This window comes from Falco cherrug, chromosome 2, assembly GCF_023634085.1.
Source record: "Falco cherrug isolate bFalChe1 chromosome 2, bFalChe1.pri, whole genome shotgun sequence".
NCBI lineage: Eukaryota > Metazoa > Chordata > Aves > Falconiformes > Falconidae > Falco > Falco cherrug.
Window position 1 is genome coordinate 95,437,284 of NC_073698.1, and position 11,419 is coordinate 95,448,702.

Here is an 11,419-nt window from a genome sequence, read left to right on the forward strand (position 1 = left end):
AGATGTAACCTCGTTGTCCTTACTGACTTCACTGAGCTATAATTGAACACTGCTTTTGGTACACTCTCAGCAGTGTTGCTTGTACTGCAAGTCATCTAAGTACTAATATTGAATTTCTTCCATCAAATACTAGCCCCTAGGGGCAAAAACAAACCAGAAATAATTAAATTCATCTAGTAAACCACAGGCTCATTTGAATAACATTGCCTTCTCTTAATGCTGCGTGTACATACAGGAAGCATACATCCTTACAGCCTGGCATCAGCTTGAATGCCTCTGAAGCCAAGATTCCCTGTTTTGGCTTCACAGGTAACTAGTGCTTTGAACAGGAGAGAGAAGAAATCTGAGTGTCTATTTTTTCCCCAGTTAGAAAAGCTATGTACTCTACTGCCAGGTTTTTCACTCAGTGCTGTGCTTGTTTGAACTCCTTTTATATTTATTGCACAAGTTTTTTATTTTCCTTTTTTTTTTCTTCCAATCTGTCAGTGAAATTACAGTAGTCTTATGTCAAACCAGTTGTACACCTAATTGAAATCCCTTCACATTTCACCTTAAGCTTATTAGTTTTCTTGTTTCTGTCCTGTTCGTAGGATGAACCAGTTCACAGTTCATGCCTTACCTGGGATCACTTATATCTGTTGCGTGCCTCAGAGGTACAAGGGCTGACCAACAATGTACGGGATTCCACTTAACATTTCTATTTAGTATGACACAGCTTGTTGTACGGATGCTTCCCATTCACCAAGTTGTTCATTGTCCTACTTAATTTGTTACGCTGCATTTCTCCTAGCACATACAGTAAAGTAGGCAGAAATCTGTAATCAAGTGGCATTTATCAAGGGCCTTGCTGAAATTTAGGTCTGTTTATAAAGCTCAGTGATGAATGCTTCCTCTTCTATCTTCCTTGAGCTCTTGACATAGAAAAGTTTTAGTAGTCAAAGATTTAAGGAAAAAATCAATATGTGCTTGAATATTGAGAAGTGGGATGTTTTACTTTTAAAATTTCTCTTTTTCAGCTGTGCTACTTTGTATTTTGCATATGAATAAAAATCACAAAGAGTTACATATCACTCCTTGAATATCAAAGATGACTGTCAAATAATTCAAACAGAAGGCTCTGTAAGTCACTTTACTGAACAACTTATTGGAAACTGTGGAAATGAAGAATAGTGCTTACTGAATCAGAGTAAAGGCAGTCTTGCCTTCCAGTCACACCTCTGCTCAAGTGCTGGATAACTCACAGCTTCAGTGTGCCTCTACTGCTCCACAAAATGGAAACAAGTACTCACCTGCCATACCTCACAAAGGTAAAATATATAAAGATTTCTTTCAACAAATATCATCAAAAAACACCAAGTGGTCAGCACCACTATTTTTATCTTACTTAAAATTGTCCATATAAAAACGAGACAATGCAGCTTTTCACTTACATGTCCTTCAGCTTATTTCTCATTTTCCATTAGGTTACATGTGCTTTGGATGGAATGTGAATATTGCCTCAGTGATAAACTTTTTTCCCTCAGAGGTGGTGGAGTGCTGCATACAACTACATGCCTCTTGTTCTAGTTGGAAGAAGTATTACAGGAAGAAGAATGGCAGTTACCCTTTACTGAAGATCTGAAAGCATTTTGGGTGGCACTGGTGTCACACAAAAGCACAATTAATTAATATCACCAACAGTAATAAAGCTTTCCTAAGGACGTGCACGTTCACCACCTTATCATGAAACAAAGAGCAGTCATCAAAGAAAGAGACATTCTTATGCATAACGGTAGTCTTAGTTTATGGCACATCATTTGTATAGCTATTTATTTTTAACAGCTGGTGAGCAAATGACTTTACTATAATGCTGAATTTCTTTCACTTGCCAGATATATTTTTCCACAGAGGTCTGATCCAAAGTCAAATCAAAGTCAGTCTGCATCAGTTTGCAAATAAACATTCTGTTCTATGTTAATCCAAGGTCTGAGTGACCATGCTCCTACTGATGCCAATGATAAATCTACGGTCCCATTTGGTTGCAAAGACAACCAACCAAAACTGCTAGATGACTAGAAATTTGGCAGAAGCTTGTATCTCAGAGCTGAGAATACTTCAGAAGTTAGAAATATATTCATATTTTTAAGAAAGTATCCATGTGCAATATGATGTCTCTAGTATGCAAAACACATCAGAGGAACATAAGCTACTTTTATGGTGTGAAATAAATGTTAGATGGAAGAATGAAAATGTTCTCAAGTTGCATAATGTCAATTTTACAAACCTTTCTGTGGAATCCTTTCTTGAGCCTTACTTGCTAGACAAAACTATATAAATTACTAGTGTATTATTCCAATGACAAGGAATTGCTTAAAAAAAAATCAGAGAATTGCTTATAAAACTTTATGTCCACATCATCAGCCATTTTAAAATGTCAAATTGTTAAACTTTATTAGAAACATTTTTTCAGATATTCCAAACTATCTCTCCTTAGCTATCCAAAGAGGATTCAGAAAGGAAGTGTACCCAAAAGCCACCTCTGTATCTCCCCGGTACTGTCACCACCCAGGTTTCCCCCTGAGGCAGAGTGTTAATGCTGTGAGCCCTCCCCATAGCAGCAGCTGAAAAGCAATGTGTCTGAACTCTTCTCCTCCTTCAACTATTTGTTGCAGAACTGCTGTGGAAGGAAAGTAGGGTCCAATATAGTATATCTCTAAACTGACTCTTACATACCCTACCAATCTTTGCTTAACCACCGTTCCCTCTCCTTTGCAAGCCAGCACTCTGTTTTTCTCTGTATTCCTTATTTCTTATTAACATTTATTTTCTCTTACTGGTATCCTCTCTGTATTTTTGGTAGAATTGTATCTGAGTTTTACTTCTCTGCCTTCCATAAGTAGCAGATACACCTGCTAGCCCTCCCAAGATTCAGTGTGAGAATGCAGGATCTCCTAATTTGCAATAATGGATGCACCCATACTGTGCATATATAGCGGCTGTAGGGCTGGTCAGCTTACCTGCTGTTCAGCCAGCAATCCTCTAAGCCTGACCTCCAGCATGGTCAGAACCACATACATCAGGATGCTGGATGCTTGAATGCAATAAGATGATTACCATGTTCCCTGTTGCATCCAGACAAGATGTCAACGGGCAATCTGCAATCTGCCAAGCCGATAAAATATGGACTGGAAGCAGAACGTGCCATGTTGGCTGTTGTTTGTGAGATCATTCTTCCACAGAGAAGAATGATATTTCTTTCTCCACAAAAGATGTTATCTCCTCTGTTCCTTTTCTTCAAGTCTGCAGGCTGTTAAGGGGTGTTATGAAGAGATTTAGGTCTTCCTTTAAGCATCAGTGCCAAGATCTGTTGTCATGTAAGGAACTCTTCTGCTTGCTTCACACTCCTCAAGTAGTATGGCGATTAGGAGGAGATGTGTCTGTGTCCAAGGGAAATGCTAACACTCTAACTTATGCTCATCAGAGCAGATGACAAAAATCTTCTTGGGCATATTGAAATGCCAAGGTAGAAATAGTGAATTTTATGGCAAACATTCAAGGCATATCATTCCTACAGGGAAACCTTGCTGCCGAAGATGGAATGAATGTGTAGAGACAACTGATTACTAGCAGTAACACACTAAAAGACAGGCAGGCAGGCAATAAACAGGCACTAGCTGTCGGGCATCACTTTTCCCATTCGTTGTAGGCCTTAATTTCTGCTAGACAAGTAGCAAGTTGTGCAACAGCATCCATGATACAAATGTTTCCTCCTCACAAGATCATCCTGGTGCCCAAGATGGCAATCCCCCATTAGAGCTCTTGTGATGTGTGCCAGCTCCCCCGCTCAGCCTCTAACACTTCTTCCCATCCCTCATGCCATTCAGCTAAAGACTACTTACATGCAGTAGTAACTAACACCAAAATTCACAATAGCAAAAAAAATGTTTCCTTTTAATAACTTCAATAGCTCGCACTGCTTCGCTGTCTGTAAGTGGAGCTGATACGTGATAAGCGCAGTAAAATTTTCTACAGGAACCACCTTCTGACAAAAAATTGTGTTTGCTGCTAAACAAAAATGGAGGGCAAAAAATGTTAGTTTTCATTACCAAAAAAAATTAAAAAAAAAAAAAAGGAGGAGGGGGAGTGTCTTCTTTTTATTTAAAAACTGCATACTAGAGCTGAACATTATTGGGTTTAGGCTGAAAACCAAAATACTTTGGACAAATGCCAGAACATTTCATCTGAGAACTAGCTAATGCTTCATCACTGTGGTTAGCAGATGTGACTGGATCCACACAGGGAATGAATTTGTTCACCAAAACTTGACATTTTATCGCACTCACATTTCAAGTAGAAAAGAAACCCTTTAAAAATGCGGTGACAGATTAAAAGGAAACCATCCCTTGTTTGCCAAGGAAAGCCAGGTATGTACGTGTAGAATGGAACTGGAAATAAAGTCTCACGGGCTTTCCCTGCTCATTCTCCTCCCTGCCACACACAGTCTGTCAGTGTCACCGCAGGAGAGAGCAGTCAGACCTCTTGGATAGTGGGCATGCAAAAAGCTGTCACTCCAAATCATTTTTAAAAGTGTGCTAGCTTTTAGAAACTGCCCCCCAACCTCATGGAGGAATCCATTTCGTAAAGTCCAAAGCCTTGGCAAAATATAGTGATTCCAAGTGCTTGAGACACTCAGTTATTTAAAGGTTTACTGTATGTGGCAATCTATAAAGAGCTCAGAAAAGCTCTCCACTTTGCATGTCCTTCAAGATAGGAGCCAGAGAAGTTTTACAAATATCAGGAGGTGCTTAAAGTGACAACAATTCAGTCTAGCTTATATTGCTGTCCTCCTTGCACAGTTTGAAATAAAAACTGGGGATGTTTGTTGCTACCTCAGTCCCAGATTTATTTATTTTTTTAAGCTGCATGCACGCAATTTATTGGGGTTGATTTGTTACATTTGTGCTGCCAGTCAGGGAGGCTATCCTACAAAATGCTCTGGCTGTCTCCTCACTCCAAATCATGGAAAGTCCCAAGCATGCCCAAGCCCTGTTCCTTCCCAGTGCAAGGGGAATCTGGCCACGCTGCAGCCTGCTGGCTGTTTGGCTGACGGAGGAATGGCACGGCACGGCACGGCACGCTGCAGCAGGGAGGTCTCGCTGCAATCACTTCCGAGCGGTGCTACTCTAGGGAGATGTGTCTGCTGCCATTTATTTTACTTTACTGCTTGGCAAGAAAGTAATCTTTTTTTCCCTCCCTTTTCATCCTTTGTTCCTTGCCTCTCCATGTGGCAAACTGTTATTTTTCTTTCAACCTCAGTTTCATTTTGTGACAGCAAGGAGCACCTATTCCCGTGGGGCTGGAGCTGTTGGCGTGGCTGGAGCTCTGTGTGTCGCCAGGCTGAGGGGTCAAAGCTCCCGCCATGGCTGGCTGGCTGCACATTCAGCATTGCCAGTGAACAAAGCACATGGGGTAGAAGTGAAACCACTTTGCTCATTAGAGGTTGATGTCCTTGAATGGCCCAGCACCCATCAGCTGCCTGGCAACACTGCGTAGCTGTTGCAAGCGCTCCAGTTTAAGAGACTATTAATTTGGCTGTTTTACATGTACTTATTTAGCAATCAGTAGCACTGCTGTTACCAACAACTCTATGTAAGAATAAAAAGTTGGTGAAGGAACCGAAATTTTACCCTTTCTCTAAAAAAAGTGATTTCCCCCAAGGCAAAGGGAGCTACTGGGGTGTGTATGGGTTCATTACAGTCAGCTCCTAAACCTCTCCCCTGCTGCAAGCTGCAGAATCAGTGGGGTGTCAGGGACCTCCCAAGCTCACTCTGGGCTGTATGGTCCTTTGGGGACCGCTGCCAGCTGCCATGTGCTGGAGTGCTGAACGGGCCCCATCCTGGCTGTTTTCAGAGCTCATTCGGGGTTTGAAATGTTCCTCCCTCTTCAAGGGCCATACGAGATGCTGCCCAACAGACCTCTCTTCTCTTGCTCTTTCAAAAGCATCTCAAAGCCTATTCTCACAGCTACAAGGTACTCGCGGGTGAATCCCTCAGGTGTCTCAACCCCGAGAGCTCCTACCTGGGATGAACTGCAGCTGCACCATGGGGGTGGTGGAGGAGGTGGGCACAGACAGCATGGCTGAGGCAGAGGAGCCAGCCTTGATACTTTGAGAGACTGTAATCCCAATCCAAACAGTTTAAAAATGTATTGCCAGTCAACGAAATTCACCCGGTCCAGACCCATGCTCACCAAGCCTTGACAGACTTAAAACACAACGATCTTTGAAACATACTGTAAAAGCTTCTCATTTCCCTTTATTTTAGGCTGGGAAATGGGTTTAGAATAAACCAGATCCCTCTCAAATACTCCGTGTACTGCATGACCACTGAGTGCAAGGAGCTGCTCCATGGCTGGTGTAGCGAGGAGACCCATCCATCCCCACCTGCTCATTCGTGCAGCACTGCAAGGCAGCTATATTCCAGCTTACCCTCAGCCAGCTCTCACCATCCACGCTTTATGGCTTTCTTTTCCACCAGAATCAGAGAGCTGATTTGTTTGCCTTCCTTATGACCTTAAGACATTAAGAACTCAGGCATTTTTCTAATTATACCATTTGATTTTTAAACTTTCCACTGCTATTTTAAAACTGCCTGGTCTCTTCCAGCTTTTAAAACTACATCAAAGAAATACCTTTGCTGTTCCTTTTAACAGCTCTTAAATATTGATCATTTTTAATGACTTCATTGTAAAGCACCCTTGTGACTCTTAGCAAGGACACTGTATAAATGCAAGGCTGTGATGATGTTGACCCAGCAAAAACATTTTCAGCACTTTAAAACCTGTAGTTCTGGCATTCTCTGGAAATACAGGCAGGGGTTTATTACAAACTCTCTCTCATGCAACATGCTGTAGTAGTAGTAGTCTTAACCTGGTTTATTTTTCTAATTAAACCCACAAGAAGGTCTTGGAAGAAAAGAGTTTGGGGTGGTTGAAATTTTTTGTGTTGAAGAGCTGGTTTTTTTGTAGAACTATTATCTTTTCAGTAACAGGCCAAAGTAGCGCAATGTGCAGTAATGGTGCTGGCATGTTTTCAGTGATCATGGCAGAATTTGTTTCACCTCTCAGCATGAAGGAATATATTCTAGTGGGTAAGAAGTGTTCATTATTTTAGGCTTGACTCAGTAAAAATATATATTAAAAAAAGGAATATAACTGGCTTCGGCCCACACAAAGCCATGGAGCCAGATGTCTTTTTCGCCTCAAATTCAAGTAGATCGTTTATAAACTGATGTGGAAAAAAAGCAGAAAGGGAAGTTTTAATTATATGCTACAATCAAGAAGGCATTTTACATCCCAATTGGCAGAGCTCTTACTGTGTATTTTAAGCAAGATGAAGATGACAGAAGAAAGCAGAGAGGAAAAACAGCTTCTGTGCTGGTTCCTTGGTGCAAGGAACAGCTTGACCTTATTTATTGTACAGTTTTTGCAAGTTCTGATAGTTAAAACCAGTCTTGTAACATCCAGGAAGAAACACTAAGAAATCTTAACCATATTAGAATGAATTATAAATTAATTTCCTGGAGTCACAGCCATGGCTCCCAGAGGGATGTTAGCATATATGCCATTTCTTTTGGCACCTAATGAGCCTCTGTTAAATCTTTCATCATTAATCTTCACAAAAATGAATGAGGATTAGGGGGAGGGGAAATTCTTTCAGCATTTCCTTTATAACTTCATGCTATTTTACCAGAAACAAGCAAAATATTATAGTTTTCTTCCTTAATTAATTTGCTTTGGCAACTGCCAGACTTATCTCACAGCTTTTTCAATATATCAAAACTGCAAAGTGGCAGGATCCAGGATTAATGCTCAACCCTCATAAAACCTGAATTTTGTAGATACACACCATTTGACTTCCCTCCCCTTCTAAACAGAAGAGTGATCTAAATAATCAGTTCTTTATGCTTCAGTGCATTTACTGTGCAAATTTAATGTCCTGTTCTTGATTAGAAAATAGGGTTCGGTAACAAGCTTTTTAAATAGAGCTGCCTGTAGCTTTTGGCCAGTAGATTTCACAAAAAGTTGTTCTCTCCCCATTTACGTAACTTTTGCTGAATGTAGAATGAGCAATAAACATAATCATAACTATTAGTTTTATGTATAAACAGTTAGCAATATTGGGTGCTAACAAATACTGGAGTATTTTCTTGACACATCTAGTCATTGGTAATGTAACTACAAAACATTAAACCTGAAGTTTCCTGCTTTGGTAAGAGGCTAGAGTAAAAAGGATGATAGTGCTTTTGGGGATATGAATAATCTCTGAACAGTGGAGCTGTTAAGGTTTCCCGGCCTGTACTAGTAAACAGCACTAACTCATTATTGAATGTGATTAATGAAGTGTAATGATTGCATAGTTACACACTGGAAGAGCAATCATAATCACCATTGTCAACTATAATAAAGTTTCACTCCTGTAGTATGAAGTACCGGGTATTTGTTAACTGCTGCTTGGCATCTTAACTGACTTAAAATGGCTGAGACAAACTGAGCCATTTGAATTCAGGTTTCAAATTTTCAGTCAGTACTCTTAATTCTCCATAATTGCTGAATACCTAAGATTGTGCTTAATTTGATTTAATGCTACAGACATTACTATTTCTTTAAACATAATTATTACAATGCTGGGTGAGATCTTACTTGTCCTCCTGTTGAAGTTAAGACAAGTGGACCTTCAGGCACAGGGACTTGTTCTTCCTTTGGTTTCCATTCACTGGTCCAGCCTCATCCTGCCATTCAGGGATGCCAGACCTTGTAGTACAGCTGCCTGAAGTCCCACTGCCAACACTAACGGCTAAATATTGCTAAGAGTTTATGTCCCCCTCAGAATCTGACATCATGGACACTGTCATCTATTACTTTACAGTTTAAGAAAACACATTGACAAGTAAGGAAAACAGATATTTTTTTTAAAAAAAATTAACATCTAAGCAAGGGACATTTCTGCCACACACAAACCCAAGATCTAGAAAATTAGACACAAAAGCGCTGTGCATGGAAAAATCCTTTTGTTAATACTTGCTAAATCTGAAATGCTCTGGGACTAATGACTCCTACAGATATCACAGCCCTCTTGCTGTTCCTGTTGGAATCCACTGGTGGCCAGGGATGGCGTAGTCTTTTCACATGAAGTGGTATGCTTTCTGTCACAAATCTTACTTACCAATAAAACTGGGCTTTGTCCCAGAGAGCAATATTTTTTTGTTGCTATATATTTTTGTAAATTATTTACTAAATCTGAAGAACTTCATAACGTTCAACTGGCAAAAATATGAGGGCTAACCATATGTCTAGAAAGCATTACCCAAATAGTTGAGGGATCCTCCATGTGCTGGAAAATATTTTCTCAATTCACCATTGGAGAATATTTTTCATGCAACTATCATGTGTAGGTATATTTTTATATCTGCATACAAAAGAGCTGGCTTAATTTTACCTGTCTGCAATACAGGTGTCCCCTGGTACATATTGCTTGTCTAAGGTCCAAATATGTGAAATGGAGATGTAATTTCCAATGGTCAGCAGTATCTGAATAACTGTTTGTCTTACCTCAAAGTCACTGAATCACTCTATAAAACTCTGCTGATGCTAATGGGAGCTGAGATACCTGTATAAGTCATAGCACATCTAGATGCTGGAAGTATAACATACAGTGGGAAATAGTGATGAACTTAAGACTCAAAACAGCAAACCTCAGCCCAAATATTCTGCAGCTTTGACTGTTTGCATCCCTCCCTCAACGAATACCAGCATGCAGTTCCCTTCAAAACAATAAGGCTTGGAACACTTACTAAGGAGCTGCAACACTGCGCTTCAAAGGCCAAATATCTAGTTAGCTGTGAGTCACATCCCATCTATTGATCCCATGCCATCTGGAAGAGCAAACTCAAATAGCTACCATCACCCGTTGTGTAACTTTGATAAAGTCAAACTGTTGAGATATTTCAAGTCTCTGAAAGTGTTACTGGGAAGAATACTAGCTGGCCACAGAAACACGGGGTGTAGAAAAAGTAAGAATTTGTTGTGCCAGTAGACAAAATTGGACCAGGGCAGAATAAGCCCCCTTAAGATAATAGATGATAAAAGTAAGAGAAAAAGGGGTCAAGAACAGTAAATAGCTGGAACAGAGGATTAGGCATAGAGCCATTCTGGTGGATTTGGGCCAGATATAGCCTGAGGCTGTACTTAAGCCTCTCTGATTTGGAATGTTTAGATGTTAGTTTGAATTGCTATAAAAGTTTAATTAATGTCTGAGGGGCTTGGGGAGACAGATGAGCAAAGAATTAACATCCAAAAAACTGCTTCCCACAAAAAAAACCAAAACTATCAGTTTCTCATAAAACTTACAAAAGCAAAGCGAAATATGTGATTTTTTTTTTCTTTTGTTAATATGAGTCTTTGAAGAATTCCTTCATAAGGCTCAGAATTCTTACTATAGCTGTAATAATTAATTCATAAATGCATCTATTTCCTTTCTAAACTAAGAGATTTATTTATAAATATCTTGAACTTCAAAATACTGTGACCAGAAAGAAAAAGCAAATCTACATTTGCATTTTTGTTGCACAGAAGACTGAGGGTACATTTCCCTGACACTACGTACTTCAGTGTGCCAAACTCGGTAGCAAAACAACTGAAGAATGTGAGGACGTATTTTGTAGCTGCACAAAACATTATCAGTCTTGGTGCTGTGGACATGTATTGATCACCCTCTGTGGTCAGGCAGAGTTTTTCCCTACAGTGTAGTGTTGCATAGCTGACTGCATTGTAACTGCCTGCTGCAGCATTCAGAACTAATTAGTTCTAGATACATTATATGGTACCCTTAGGTCATTGGCGTGTTTCGGTATGGTAAATATTTCATGCGCATTGTTATATATGGTATTATGAATATATTCAGTACATGATACAATCCCTGAAAATCCACCCACATATGCAAAAAGTGCATAACAAATGCAACCCATTAGTTGTGCATACCTCTTGTTGGGTCTTGAAGCAGACCGCTACTAAACCTCTTTGCTTCTGCATACTGGCTTACTTCCACAGCAACCTGCTAAGTTAGTCCAGATGTCCCTCACCTTCGGTTGGATGCTATTAGCACCGTCAGCCAGGCTCTCTTTTTCTTTCTAAAGCAGAAAGCTCTCTTTGCCACCTAAAATAACACCAGCCACTTAAAAACGTAACAAAGTAACAATTAACAAAACCATCAGGTCAAGGAACATGCAATCTTGTATCATAATGAGTTTATAAGGTTGGCTGAGCAATTTGCCCTTCTTGTTGGCTAGAAGTGAAAGTGCTGCGCTACTGGAAAGTGGAGATTTACTGTCTTCCAAAGTATTCATATACTTATTTTACTTCTTCATCTGTCCCCCAGGACTCC